This window comes from Xenopus laevis, chromosome 2S (genome assembly GCF_017654675.1).
Source record: "Xenopus laevis strain J_2021 chromosome 2S, Xenopus_laevis_v10.1, whole genome shotgun sequence".
NCBI classification, from domain to species: domain Eukaryota; kingdom Metazoa; phylum Chordata; class Amphibia; order Anura; family Pipidae; genus Xenopus; species Xenopus laevis.
The window spans coordinates 18,299,528-18,315,198 of NC_054374.1; the positions used below are offsets into that span (position 1 = coordinate 18,299,528).

General features: G+C 41.5%; 1 protein-coding gene across 3 annotated transcripts in view; it reads left to right on the forward strand.

Moving 5' to 3' along the window:
- The first annotated feature begins 711 nt into the window (after positions 1-711).
- Positions 712-15,671, forward strand: part of bach1.S (BTB and CNC homology 1, basic leucine zipper transcription factor 1 S homeolog) — a 28,356-nt gene continuing 13,396 nt past the window's right edge. Inside the window, exons 1-2 of one of the 3 annotated variants that reach the window (XM_041583388.1) lie at positions 712-840; positions 5,805-5,984. The gene's annotated coding sequence lies outside the window, so the exon portion shown is untranslated. Of the gene's footprint in view, positions 841-5,804; positions 5,985-6,051; positions 6,378-15,671 lie in introns of those variants that run through there. The other 2 variants (XM_041583389.1, XM_041583390.1) reach the window with 2 other exon arrangements.

A 15,671-nucleotide genomic window follows, 5' to 3' on the forward strand; every position in this document is an offset into this window, starting at 1 on the left:
AGTGGTAGGGGGTCTGAGGCCTGCAGAAAAAAAGGTACTCTGCTGTAAATAGTGATTGATATGGACCTAGGGTTGCCACCTGGCCGGTATTTTACCGCCCTGGCCGGTAAAAATGATGGTTGATCCCAATGTTATTAATAAGAAAAAAATATAAATATATAGGAAGGCTGGTATTTTTTTTCCAGAAAAGGTGGCAACCCTGTATGGACCACTGATAGGGTTGCCACCTTTTCTAGAAAAAAATACCGGCCTTCCTATATATTTATCTTTTTTCCCTATTAATAATATTGGGATGAACAATCATTTTTACCAGCCAGGCCGGTAAAATACCGGCCAGGTGGCAACTCTATCCGCTGATCATGTCAACTTTCCCTCTATACAGACAGCCAGAATCCTAAGATGCAGAATTAAAAATATACTTCACTTTAGAAACAATATATGTGTCTTAAAAATCCTATGATAAATTATATTGCATATTTGGGGGGTTGGAATTTAACATAGAATTGCATAGAATTGTTTTATCATGAAATAGGTTAACTTCCTCTTAATGTAGCTTAAAATATAGTTTTTCTGTTAAAAAAAAGTGACGTTTTCCACAGTCGGAAGCACAGTAGGAGGGGTGCGACTCCAGTCAGCTGACATGCACGGCAGAGATATAGAATAAAAGACCAATGGGACGGCGCTCTGATGTGCTCCTTATCACTCACTTTGCTATATTTGCTCTTTTGCAAGAATGTAGGTTTTTTTTGGCACAAAACTGTGTGTAGTGAGAGAGGAAGAGATAGAAATTTGGGATATAGGCACGAGTGCTCAGTCCAACGTCACAAAGGAGGTTATAAGGTAGGAAAACATTGGGGTGACAGTGTGAGACTGCGTTTGATGAATAGGGGGTGTATCTGCTAATATGTATTATTTACTTACATTGTACTGGCTTTCATTTAATCATGCAAGGGTGCTGGGAGTTGTACTGCAAAAGAACCATATTTTGTGCATTCTATAACTTCATACAAATGATATCCTGCACAGAGGAACGGTATCTACAGTAATAAGTGGCGGATAGAGTGATTGTAAAGGGCAACCAAAGCTACAGATGCTAAAATCCCTGTGCTTTATACTTTTCTATATAATGCATTATAAATGCTGTACCATCTCCCGGACGAGCCGATTCTGCATGGTGCTCAAGTTGGCATTGTCTATGGATTTCAGCAGAACAGTGACCACTAGGGGTGCCATTTTATATTATTCTATTGAGCACACTTCATGCAAGGCAAGCCACTTTGTTGGTGTAAGTATTTGTATAAATGCAAATAAGTAAGACACATATGTTCAATTCATAGAGCTGGGTGCTAATTAGGGTGCAGAGAAGTGCCCATGAATATGCCATATACACAGGGTTGGACTGGGCCGCGGCTTTCGTGGGCCACGCCGGCCCAGATCCACCTCTACACCACTGCTCTCCTTATCTCCCTCCCTGGCTCTGTCCTGTCCTCCCTCCCTGGCCCCCATCGCAACCGCACACTAAGGGATAGGTAAGTGCAGGGAGCCAGAGAAGGGTTGTGGCTGGTGGGTCAGATAGGGTTGCCACCAGGTCCGGACTGAGAATTAAAATAGGCCCTGGCATTTCAGGTACACAGAGGCCCAAACAGCCCCCACCAGCCCACTAAATACTGACTTTCTATGGGACCTTATAGCAGCCCCTCTGGCATTTGCCAGAACCCACAGAATAAATACCGACCATCCTATATTCTTGTTTTTTTACTATTAATAGCATTGGCATCAAGCATCATTTTTAGCAGCCAGGCCGGTAAAATACCAGCCACGTGGCAAGGCTAGTGCCAGAGGGGGGGTTGTGGCTTGTGGGGGGTAAGAAGGAGGTTGTGGCTTGGGGTAGAGAGAGCTTGCGGCTGGGGTACCCGGGGGTGGTGTGAGGCCCCTAAAGCAGCAGGCCCAGTGGGCCCTGGACCCCCAGTCCGACGCTGCATATACAGTGGACTTGACTGTACTTTTGTAGCTCTATACAAGCACAGGCTGAACCTTCTTTGGTTCATGAGGTTGATGCAAATTTGCCATGCATCAAAAATGCGTCATTGGCAAGGCAGTAAGAACAGGGCTCTCTTTGCCCAGTGCACCTATAACCACTGAATATTGTACCAGAATCACACACAACTGAATGGCTTGTAAGTGCATAATCGTGTCAATTGCAGTCATGTGCGCTGAATTTACTTTAAATAGTGCCAATCTTCTCTGCTATTTGATGCAAAATGCTGCACTTCTTCATTGTATAGCCCTTCCATTTTCTATTAATTTACCCTTTGTATGCAGCTTCTGCCTTGCACAAGATTTTAGTTTTTCATGTTATAAAGATAAACTTCCATAAACTCCTCCTGTGAACTGAATGAAGGTCATTTCTGGCCACGATCCACAAGCTTGGACCATGCCCTGCTACACCCTGGGCTCTGCCCCTGCCAAGTTCAGGGAGCCTAACCCTTCCTTAAGTAAAAGTAAAAAGACTCAAAGTAATCAAGGGAGGTTTGACACCATAAAAGCCTAGCCAACCAGTGGCCAAACACGGAACAGCCCAAGCAATGGAACAGTAGAATGAACACCCCTAACCTAGTTCAGAGCCTGTACACATCATCATTTTGATGTGTACCGGTCACCATGTTTGACTACTTGACTATCCTTGGCCCTGGATTCCGATCCCAATGGGACAAGGAGTCAAGGGGCCACACATGGTTGTGTTTTGGGGGGGGGGGATCCTTGATATAGTTGTGGAGAGGGTGGGGCCTGAGCACAGATTTTATAGTAAATGTAAGGGTGTTTTCTCCTTTATTAAAACAAAAAAAAAAGAAAATTTGTCAGAGAGTGGCAAAAATTTGAAATTGGGATTTGATATTTGTGAATTACAAACTCCTATCCCCACCTCACAAGTGTACACAATGTACCTGCACTGTCATTCAACAAAAAACACGTCTACAGTTTTTATGAGCCCAAAGCAGATACTCCCACATACTCCCATAATTTTATAAAAGCGCCTTTTCTTCAGGGCAACTAATCTCCCCGAAAAGCCTTTGTGGTGGCTAGAATCTAAATCGCCGGCGGTATGGCACCGGGATCGCTTCGTTTTCCGAAGTCTCTTCGTGAGGCAACTTTGGAAAACAAAGCGCTCCGAGTGCCGGCGATTTAGATTCTAGACGGTGGGAAGGCACTGTGGGGAGATTAGTCGCACGAAGAAGAGGCACTTTGTTGCCGGGTGACTAATCTCCCCCAAATAGCATTGTGTGCCTTTACCCTAAAGTGAGTTAAACTCAGTGTTTAACATTCCTATAAGAACTTTCTACACGCTGTCGCTGGTGTGTCGAAATCTTGGGTTACACAATCGTGCAGTGTAACAAGTGGGAAATGCTAAGTCATCATTCATTAGAATAGAGGTGTGAGTCAGCACAGAGTCACATTTCTCTCCTGGATTCCTTTGTTCAGCGAATCGGGTAGAATTCTGTGATTCTGTCTGGATTTAGGTACAGACCTGTTATCCACAATGCTTGGGCCTGGGTTTTTTCTGGTTAAGGGGTATTTCCGTAATTTCGATCTACATACTATAAGTAAGTCTGCTAAAAAAATGTAATGTAAACAATAAAAAAAAAACACAAAAGGATTGTTTTGACTCCGGTAAGGATCAATTATATCCTAGTTGGGATTAAAGGGGTTCACCTTTAAATTAACTTTAAGTATGATGTAGCAGTATGATAGTATGAGTAAGATATTCTGAGACCATTTGCAATTGGTTTTCATTATTTAGTGTTGGTGGTTTTTGAGTTATTTAGCTTTTTATTCACTAGCTCTCCAGTTTGCAATTTCAGCAATCTGGTTGTTAAGGTCTACATCACCCTAGCAACCAGGCATTGATTTGAATAAGACTGGAATATGAATAGGGGACCATCCCTTCAAGTACAGGATACTGTTTTATAATCACTGAGAAAAAGAAAATCAGTTTTAAAAACTTGAATTGTTGGATTCAAATGGAGTCTATGGCAGATGGCCTTCTTGTAATTTGGAGCTTTCTGGATAATGGGTGTCCAAATAACGGATCCAATACCTGTAGCAGAAGGGGCTTCTAGCAAATGCACTAATTTTAATAATAAATCAGTAAAATCTTCACATATCTGGGCACAAAATGTTCGGAGGGGCCCAGGAGGACAGTAAGGTGTTGTAAAGCTGCTCATGGTGATATCTGAACTCTGCTTGATTTGGCCACCTTCTGGGCTAAAAAGTCAATGATCGGATCACAGAGTGGGCCAACTGAGACCCATCGGACAAGGACCACGACAACACAGTCCTGGGATATTCCAATCTGCCTCATAGATATCTGCATGATTTCTGGGCAGCTATATGTGGGGTAGAGCCTCTTGAGGAACAATAAGTTGCCATCTTGGTCTGGAGGGGCCCATTTGGTATTGTTTATAGGCCCTGGTATGCCCAGGCTGAGAAAAGCAGGATAAATGAGTCATGTGACGCTCATTTCAGAATGGTGCAAAGGAATTTTTTGGACACAAATCACCATTTTGTTTCCCACAATGCAACATGTTTTCCCTTGCTGAGCCACTTGCTGAGTTGGTTCCAGCACAATTGAGTAGTTAATAGTTAGTAGTGATGTACAGGTCACCAAGAAGCACCCTGACCTAACCTACCCGCCTCTAACCTGACCTGGAGAGCAGTTAGCATTTCGGGAGCTGATTGGGCCTCTCTGTAATTGTAATGCCTGGGCCTATTTTGGCTCCCAGTCTAGATCTGATCGTATGATTTCAGGCCATACGCTTCCTTCTGCCCACCAGCTTTCCACCCAAAAACAGATATGGGTCCCAGGCCAGCCAGTGTGTAGTAGTGATGTGAGCCAGCCCAAAGTCTGCGGGACACGCAGTTTGCACCAACCTCCGCACAATGTTCTCAGCCGTGGGTAGGCTGTGACCTTCTACTGCCCCAGGGTTAGGTGTTGCTGTACCCGATTAGGGTCGGGTGCAAGTGGTGTTTCACTCAGTTAAGGTGGCCATACATGGATAGATCTGCTCGTTTGGCGATGTTGCCAAACGAGCGGATCTCCCTCCGACATGGGCAATATCAGGCAATATCGGGCAGATCCGATCGTGGGCCCTAGGGCCCAACGATCGGATCCTAGCATTCGCAAACGGGCGGTCGGATCGCGGGACCGCATCAACAAACAGATGCGCCCGCGATCCGACGGGATTTTTAATCCCATCCGATCGAGATCTGGCCGACTTTCGGCCAGATCTCGATCGGGGAAGCCCGTTGGGGGCCCCCATACACAGGCCAATAAGCTGCCGACTTGGTCTGTCGGCAGCTTTTATCGGCCCGTGTATAGCCACCTTTAGGGTCGGACCCCTAAATACTCATCCTTCTATCCAGGCCTCTCCTATTTATATTCCAGTCTCTTATTGAAATCAGTGCAAGGTTGCTAGGGGAATTTGGACCCTAGCAACCAGACTGCTGAAACTGCAAATTGAAGAGCTGCTGAATAAAAAGCTAAATAACTCAAAAGCCACAAATAATAAAAACGAATGTCAGTTGCAGATTGTCTCAGAATATCCCTCTCTTTACTACAAGTTAATTTAAAAGCACACAACCTCTTTAGACTGGTGAGTAGGGTTCCTATCTATAATGGAAATAATGGAAAAGAAGACCTTCAATAACAGGAGCTAAAAGCTAAATATAAGTGTTTGGGGGGTGAGGACAAGGTAAGGATAAACCGCATCGCTATTTGAAGGTGAAGGAAGTTCTTGGATTTGTAGTAACGCGCTGCGGAACCGGAGCAGGTTTGTCCCAGCCCCTCCACTGTCGGCGGATGACGTCGCCTTAAGTCACGTGTCCGTGGGAGTCCTGAGGAACTCGGGCAGCCCAGGAAGCGGGCAGGGTACAAGGAAGCTGTAGGGATGTGCCGATGGGATCGCTCCGCTAATTCCACCCAAACCGTAAGTGGCTTTTATTGGTTCTGATAGGCTGAGCATGTTGGGTGCCCACAATTCCATGCGCACCAATGACTTCTCACCCCTGCGTGTGTCAGTCTGGAATTGCCATGGAGACTGTCACTTGTGTAACATTGTCACTGCTTCTGTAACGCTGCTGTGCTGTTACCTCCAGCCCTGGGCTCTTCCTCTGTTGGACTACAAGCCCCAGAATCCTTTGCGAGCAGCAAAAAGCTTCAGTTTGTTTAGTATCCCCTTCTATTAGACACACAGGCAGTTATCTCTCTCTCTCAGCTCTGTTCTATCTGTCTGTTCTCTATCTGTCCTGCATAAACCAGCCCTAAGCCATTCCAGCTGTTGCAGAACTACAAACCCCCAGCTAAGGTGTTGCTAAAAGGGGTGAGTTCAATTTTAGTATGATGTAGAGAGGGATATTCTGAGACCATTTGCAATTGGTTTTCATTTTTTATTATTTGTGCTTTTTGAGTTATTTAGCTTGTTATGCAGCAGCTCTCCAGTTTGCCAATTTCAGCAATCAGGTTGCTAGGGTCCAACTTACCCCAGCAACCATGCATTGATTTGAAGAAGAGACTGGAATGTGAATAGGAGAGGGGCCTGAATAGAACGATGAGTAATTAAAAGTAGCAATACAAATACATTGGTAGCCTTACAGAGCATTTGTTTTCAGAAGGGGTCAGTGACCCCCCTTTTGTAAAACTGCAAAGAGTCAGAAGAAAAAGGCAAAGAGTTAAGAAAAACTAAAACAAATAAGTAATGAAATCCAATTGAAAAGTTGCTTAGATTTGGCCATTCTATAACATACTAAAAGTTATCCCAAAGGAGAACCAGCCCTTTAAGTTAACTTTTAGTATGTTTTAGATAGGGATGCACAGAATCCAGGATTCTGCCTTTTTCAGCAGGATTCGGATTCGGCAGAATCCTTCTGCCTGGATGAACCAAATCCGAATCCTAATTTGCATATGTAAATTAGGGGTGGGGAGGGAAATCACGTGACTTTTTGTCACAAAACAAGGAAGTAAAAAATGTTTTCCCCTTCCCACCCCTAATTTGCATATGATTCGGTTCGGTATTCGGCCGAATCTTTCGCAAAGGGTTCGGCCGAATCCAAAAAAGTGGATTCGGTGCATCCCTCGTTTTAGAATGGTCCGTTCTAAGCAACTTTTCACCTGGTCTTTATTATTTAATTTTTAAAGTTTTTAAAATGATTTGCCTTCTTCTGACACTTTCCAGCTTTCAAATGGGGGTCACTGACCCCATCTGGAAAACAAATGCTCTGTAAGGCTACAAATGTAATGTTATTGCAGACAAACACTCACACTGCACTTGCAATGTCCAATCTAAGATGATTTCGGCATACCTCCCAACTGTCCCTTTTTCAGAGGGACAGTCCCTCTTTTGACAGCTAAACCCGCAGTCCCTCATTTGTACTGGAAAGTCCCTATTTTCTCTGCAATGAACAGCCAGAAAAAGAAACAAAGTTTCTAACTTAATTGGCTTTTAGCAGAGAGCACAGAACAGGTAACAGGTGCAAATAAGATACTTTGTAACAATTTTGAGACACAAAAAAACATTTTAGATTAGGAGAATTATTTCCAAACTTGCATAACCTGCAAAATGAATATGGAAATTATGGGGTGTGGCCACATAAAGGGCGTGGTCTAAAATGTTGCTGTGCTACGTACAAATACAATTTTTGTCCCTCATTTTACTTCCAAAATGTTGGGAGGCCTGGATTTGGGCAGCCATGAAAGTGAACGATTATAGGTGGGGGAAGTTATCCGGCCAATAAACATCCAGATGTCTATCAGGCAGGCAAAATAGGAGAGAAGAGGCACAACCTCAAAAGTAAAATACGGGGTCCTAATCCATAGGATGCTCCCTATCAGGGTCTCCAGAACAGACTACAAAGTATTGAAAGTAATGGATAGCACACCCAATTGAAAAAAAAAAAATTATTACAAAAAGGGAAAAATAACAGACAATACAAAAATCAGAAATCATATTTGGTGAGCCCGTATGATTTTTGTAATAAATTTATTTTTTTTCAATTTGGTGTGCTATCTATTACTTTCAATATTTTGCAGTCTATCAATCAGGCTTGATTTTTTTTATTTTTTTTTTATTTTTGGATCAAGCATGAGCTCATTGATGTGGTCTTTGCTCCAACTTTTCGTATCCCCTTCATTGTAATGCGATTGTTTAGCATTGTAATGCAATTATAAGGAGTGACTGAAGTTTATCAGAGCACAAGTCACATGACTGGGGGCAGCTGGGAAACTGACAATATGTCTAGCCCCATGCCAAATTTCTAGTGATGCACCGAATTCAGGATTCGGCTAGGATTCAACCTTTTTCAGCAGTATTCGGCCAAACTAAATCAGAATCCGAATTTGCATATGCAAATTAGGGGTGGGGAGGGAAATCACTTAACTTTTTGTCACAAAACAAGGAAGCAAAAATTTTTTCCCCTTCCCACCCCTTATTTGCATATCCAAATTAGGATTCGGTTCAGTATTCGGCCAAATCTTTCGCGAAGGATTCGGGGGTTCGGCTGAATCCAAAATAGTGCATTCGGTGCATCCCTACAAATTTCAAAATTAAATATATAAAAAAAATCTGTTTGCTCTTTTAAAAAATGGATTTCAGTGCGGAATTCTGCTGGAGCAGCACTATTAACGGATGTGTTTTGAAAAACAATATCCCTTTATACTACAGATTCGGCAGCTTATCTGTCTGTGTATGGGGCCCTCCAACAGACCTCCCCGATCGATATCCGGCCAATAAACATTAGGGATGCACCAAATCCACTATTTTGGATTCAGCCGGACCCCCGAATCCTTCAAGAAAGATTTGTTTGAATCCGAATCGTGCTGAAAAAGGCCGAATCCCGAACCGAATCCTGGATCCGAAGCTTCCCTATTAAACATCCAGATGTCTATCCGGTAGCATACCTCCCAACATTTTGGAAGTAAAAAGAGAGACAAAATTTTGTTTCGCACGTAGCACAGCGACATGTTTGACCACGCCCATTTCTGTGGCCACACCCCCTAATTACCATGTTCATTTTACAAAATTTGGCAGGTTATGCAAGTTTGAAAATATTTCTCCTTATCTAAACAGTTTTTTGGTGTCTCAAAATTGTTACACAGTATCTTATTTGCACCTGATAGCTGTTCTGGGCTCTCTGCTAAAAGCCAATTAAGTTAGAAACTTTGTTTCTTTTTCTGGCTGTTCAGTGCAGAGAAAATAGGGACTTTCCAGTACAAATGAGGGACAGCAGGTTGAGCTGTCAAAAGAGGGACTGTCCCTCCAAAAAAGGGATAGTTGGGAGGTATGCGGTAGGCTTGATTTTTTTTTTTTATTGGATCAAGCTTGGGCTCATTGATGTGGTCCTCACTCAACTTTTTGTATCCCCTTCATTGTAATGTGATTGTTTAGCCCTAGGGCCAAGCAATCACATTAGCATGATATTGGCCATCGAAGGTGGACATATTGGGGAAACGATTTTCTTATTTGGAGACCTTGCCAAACGAGCAAATCTTACAGTGTAAGTGCTTTGCATGGCAGAAGAAAAACACCTGCTCCCTACTGTCAAATTTGGTGGAGGTTCCATCATGCTGTGGGGCTGTGTGACTAGTTCAGGGACTGGGGCCTTTGTTAAAGTCGAGGGTCGGATGAATTCAACCCAATATCAACAAATTCTACAGGATAATCTTCAAGCACCAGTCTCAAAGTTGAAATTACGCAGGGGTTGGATATTCCAACAAGACAATCACCCTAAACACACTTTGAAATCTACAAAGTCATTTACGCAGAGCGAGAAGTACAATATTCCCTGACTTGGAATGAAAATCTATGGGATGATTTGAATCAGGCTGTCCATGCTCGGCAGCTATCAAATTTAACTGAACTGGAGAGATTTTGTATGGACGAATGGTCAAAAATACCTCCATCCAGAATCCAGACACTCATCAAAGGCTATAGGAGGTGTGCTGTTACATTTGCAAAAGGAGCTCAACTAAGTATTGATGTAATATCTCTGTTGGGGTGCCCAAATTTATGCACCTGTCTAATTTTGTTATGATCCATATTGCATATTTTCTGTTAATCCATTAAACTTTATGTCACTGCTGAAATACTACTGTTTCCATAAGGCATGTTATATATTAAAAATAAGTTGCTACTTTGAAAGCTCAGCCAATGATAAAGAAAACTCCAAAGAATTAAGAGGGGTTCCCAAACTTTTTCATATGGCTGTAAGCTTCAGCACACAGAAATAAAAAAACTTTCCAAATATATTCAATTAAATATTTTATACTGATTCTGAAATAATCAAGCTAATCCTCCCTATTCCTCTCTCAGCATCAGTGCCCAGCATCAGGTTAATTAACCCTCGATATTCGACCCTCGAAGTAAAATCCTTCGACTTCTAATATCGAAGCCGAAGGATTTACCGCAAATACTTCGATCAAAGTAAAAATCGTTCGATCGAACGATTAAATCCTTCGGATCGAAGGATTTTAATCCACCGATCGAACGATTCGAAGGATTTTTATCCATCGATCGAATGATTTTTCTTCGATCAGAAATAGCTTAGAAAACTTATGGGGAAGGTCCCTATAGGCTAACATTGTAGCTCGGTAGGCGAAGTATGTAGTCAAAGTTTTTTTTAAAGAGACAGTACTCGACTATCGAATGGTCGAATAGTCGACTGATTTTGGTTCGAATCGTTTGCGTCGTAGTCGAAGTAGCCTATTCTATGGACGAAGTACCCAAAAAAAACCTTTGAAATTCAAAGTTTTTTATATTCGAATCCTTCACTCGAGCTTAGTAAATGTGCCCCCATGTCTCTCTACATGCAGAATTTGTTCAAAAGGCAGTTATTTTGTTTGTACTGGAATCCGTTATTAAAATGAAGTCTAATTCATCTGATAGGAAAGGGAGCCTCCCAATAAGATATATTGGATCTAACTGTCAATGAATATCTGACACCCAACTGCTGCATGGAGGGGGGCTGCATGGAGGGGGTGATACTGACTACGTGACTACGTGATTACTCCGGCATTCCTGCTTCCGACCTAGTCTGTCTTACAGTCGCATACCAAGGCTATCGTTCCTCGCATGTTGCATGGAGGTCACATGTTTATGCTTTTAGGTGGATCCTGTAAGTTTTAGGTGTACAAAAATACAGTACTACTTTCATTAGAAAATACATTTGCAAAGTTCACCTAACTTTAAAGGACCAGTAACATAATTTTTTAAAAAAAATTGTTTCTACTTAACGAAAAAAAGAACCAGACACTTAACTTTAAATTTGCAAAGTCTTTATTAAGAAATAACTTACCGATTCTCTTTCACTTTCCATTCAGCACTTCCTAGATGTCACTGCTCTCCTCACATTCCCCCAGTTCTCTTAACCATTTAATTGTGTAGCCAGGGCATGGGGATGGACATCAGGTCCCCCATTCTGGTGCACAAACAAGATTCTGAGATGATACAAGACTTGTCTTAATAACAGTGTCCACAAAATGGCTCCTGCCTGCTTGTTATAATTATGAATTCCCAGACTGATGGAAACAAGATTCAGCTAATTTATACAGTGTAAGTAAAGTTGATTTTGCTTGACTAACAGGATAAAATAGGATTTGAAATAATTGTTTTGGGTGACGGATCCCCTTTAAGTAGAAACAAATTTTTTAATTTTTTTTTATGTTACTGGTCCTTTAAGTATGTAATGGAATGGTCAATTCTAATCAACTTTTCAATTGGTCTTCATTATTTATTTTTTATAGCTTATAAATTATTTGTCTTCTTCTTCTGACCCTTTCCGTTTTTCCAATGGGGGGTCACTGACCCCATCGAAAAATAAATGCTCTGTAAGCTTACAAATGTTTTGTTAATGCTACCTTTTAGTACTCATCTTTCTATTCAGGCCTCTCCTTTTCATATTCCAGTCTCTTATTCAAATCAATGCATGGTTGCTGGGGTAATTTGGACCCTAGCAACCAGACTACTGAAACTGCAAACTGGAGAGCTGCTAAATAATTTAAAAACCACAAATAATAAAAAATGAAAACCAAGTGCAAATTGTTTCAGAATATCATACTCAAAGTTAATTTACAGGTGAACAACCCATTTAAGGTAATGGGAGAAATTAAGTTTTCTGGCACTTTCCCTTTTCCTATGGGGAAAAAAAAACAGACAAAAACACCGAGCATAGTCTGAGAAGATTCAGAGTTTGCTTTCAGTTATGGAACGTGAAGGTCTTTATCTCTACAGCTGCATTATGTGACTATAACCAGTGTCACACGTGTTATTGGAGACAATTCCCGGGGGTTTATTCCCATGTGAAAATAAGTCAGATAATATGTGTGTCTTAAATCCTAGTTCCCTTATTATTGTGATGACATCTAGTGGTGCCTAAGAGTTTACACATACAGATGTTCTTCTTGTCATGCAAATCTGTTTGTGTCGGCTTATTTGTTTAACAAACACCAAAGGAGTAAAAAACGAACGTATTTGAAGGTTTGCCCTGCTCTTGTACAGCACCATCCCTCCCAACTGTCCCGTTTTTTTCACGGGGCAGTCCCGATTTTGACAGCTCAACCTTCAGACCTGGATTGTTAGTTTATCCCAACTTTCTCTTTGATCTCCTGCACTGAATAGGCAGAAAAAGATACAAAGTTTCTAAAGTTGGCTTTTGGCAGAGAGCCCAGAATAAGTGGCAGATGCACTTGGATACATTTGTAACAATTTAAGATAAGCAAAGAAACAACTGTAACAATTTAAGATAAGCAGGTCTCTTGGGGAAACTGTGACTTGCAGCTTAAAGGGCAATTCACCTTCATTAGCAAAAATGGGCGTGGTGTTTTTGTCCCTCTTTCTATTTCCAAAATTTTGGGAGGTATAGAGCACGCTGACTTGGAATGTAGCAGCTGTGTATGCCGACACGCGGGATGTTGTGAGAGATGGAATTGTTCTTTAGGGATTGAGCTTATTGGGAAAATACAAAGAATTCAAATGTAGTAAGAGGTCATCCTGTAGTAAAGCAGTAGCCAAGAAAGTTTTATGAAAGTAAAAAAATCTTTATTTGGACATGTGTAAGCCTGACGCGTTTCATGCCTGAGGTTTGCATAGGCATAAGCTTTTACCCACAAAAAATTGGAGCTACATACCAGTACTTATATGGCTTTATGATAGAACTTATTGCTTTTCAGCGACTCTGTTTATGGTTATTGGCTAAGGGCCCTGTCTTATTGCCCTTTATTAAAGGAGAATTAAAGCCTAACTAAAGAGGTAGCTAGAAATGTTGTACCTTATGTTTTTTGCTTCTGTACCAGCCCAAGGCAACCACAGCCCTTTAGCAGTAAAGATCTGTGTCTCCAAAGATGCCCCAGTAGCTCCCCATCTTCTTTTCTGCTGATTCACTGCACATGCTCTGTGCTGCTGTCACTTACTGAGCTTAGGGACCCACTCACAATATACAGTACACATAGAATAGAAATGTCACAATATAAGGCTGATTAGTAATTCATACAGATAATTACTAAATGGCAGCACAGAAACCAGTGCAATTAGCATCAGAATTTAATAATCAGCCCTGTAGCATCAGCTTATATTAAAGACCAACCTCATTTTCTGCTGGATAATTAGTGACGAGCCCTAAGCTTAGCTTCTCAACAGCTGCTCAGAGCCCACTGAGCATGTGAGTGTCACAGACACTTTCCAAGATGGTGACCCCCTGTGACAAGTTTGAAGTCCTGGATCATTGCTGCTATTGACAAGCTGAAACTTTAGGCTGGTGCAATAAATTTAGCATATAAAATATGGCATTTTTAGCCATATTAATTTTTAGGATTTATTTCTCCTTTAAAGCTAGGGCATAGAGCCACAGTGTTACATGGATTTGTTTCAGCACAGTGCTCTCACCTGGCGTTTCTTTTATTGTTCGGACTCCGGAATCTTTCAGCCAACTGTTTATCGATCAGCATCCGTGGTGAATACAATCCAGACATATTCTGCCCTTATTTATATGCAAAGTTGCTCTTAAAACATACAGGTTATCTGACTCCTGAAGAGATTAAATGCGATAGGGGACCTTAGATTGTAAACTCCACTGAAACAGGATCTGACGGGGATGATGTATAATCTCTAAAGTGCTGCAGAACAATGTATCTGTGCTATATAAATAACAGGCAAGGGAGCGGCCATATTGGTCCTAGTCAGCGAAAGCATGTTTTTTGCCTGTTATACAGCGATTCCCCCAGAATTTAATATAGCGCTTTTTTCACCTTCACCTTGCAGCGGTATGGATCACTCCCGTTTCTCTTCCATAGCCTGTAAGCAAGGGCTTGTGTAATGTCTCAGTCCCACCTGTAGGGGGGGGGGCTTTGCATACATAACAGTCTAGACAGGGCTTAGGCTGTACTAATTAATTCACTGCTATAATTAGTATTGGACATAGTAGTTGAGGCTGAAAAATAGTCTATCAAGTTTAAAAAAAAATGACCAAATTTTCAATTGGTCTTCCTTTTTTGAAGTATTCGCCTTCTTCTTTCCAGCTTTCAAATAGGGGTCACTGACCCCATCTAAAAAAAAACAAAACAAATGCTTTGTAAGGCTACAAATGTATTGTTATTGCTACTTTTAATTACTCCTCTTTCTATTCAGGCCTTTTCTATTCCTAATCCGTGCATGTTTGCTAGGGTAATTTGGACCCTAGCAGCCAGATTGCTAAAATTGCAAACTGGAGAGCTGCTGAATAAAAAAGCGAAATAACTCATAAACCACAAATAATATAAAATGAAAACCAACTGCAAATTGTCTCAGGATACCACTCTCTACATCATACTAGTAGCTCATTTAAAGGAATGTTCAGTGTAAAAATTAAAACTGGGTAAATAGATTGTATGTGCACAATAAAAAATGTATCTAATATAGTTAGTTAGCCATAAATGTAATGTATAAAGGCTGGAGTGACTGGATGTGTAACATAATAGTCAGAACACTACTTCCTGCTTTTCAGCTCTCTTGGTTTCCACTGATTTGTTACCAGGCAGTAACCAATCGGAGACTTGAGGGAGGGGCACATGGATCATAACTGTTGCTTTTGAATCTGAGCTGAATGCTGAGGATCAATTGCAAACTCCCTGTGCATTTATTCTGTGTGCTGAAGCTGCTGGTATTTGTATTTGCAGATCATCAAGCAGCACAAGGTCACTTAATATTCATGTGCCACTAGAGTGAACTTTGTCCCTGAGGCTGAGAAGGTTCTGTGTGTTTGTGTGTAATTTAGTGCACGCGTGTACGGCAGCACCTTCTGTATAACAGCAGCGACGCGGAAAAGGAATTTTACAGCTCAATTAACAAAACTCGTCTTTCTTTTATCCAGTAAAAGTCTTTGGGCATTTTTTTTCTTTTGTTCATCTAAAGGAGGGAAAAAAAAGAATTTGCAAGATATATATTTTTTTTGAAACTCGGTTTATTGCATATAGACAATTCTCTTATAAATTGGAGAATAAGTGGTGATATACTACAAGGCTTTTATCTTTGTAACACTGAGTCTTGCGTGTGGAAGTGCTGACTCATTTACTGATGGTTAGGCAAAGGGAATGTGGATGTAATGACACCCAGGGGCCGAGGGCAGGAGAAATGACACCCGGGGCCGAGGGC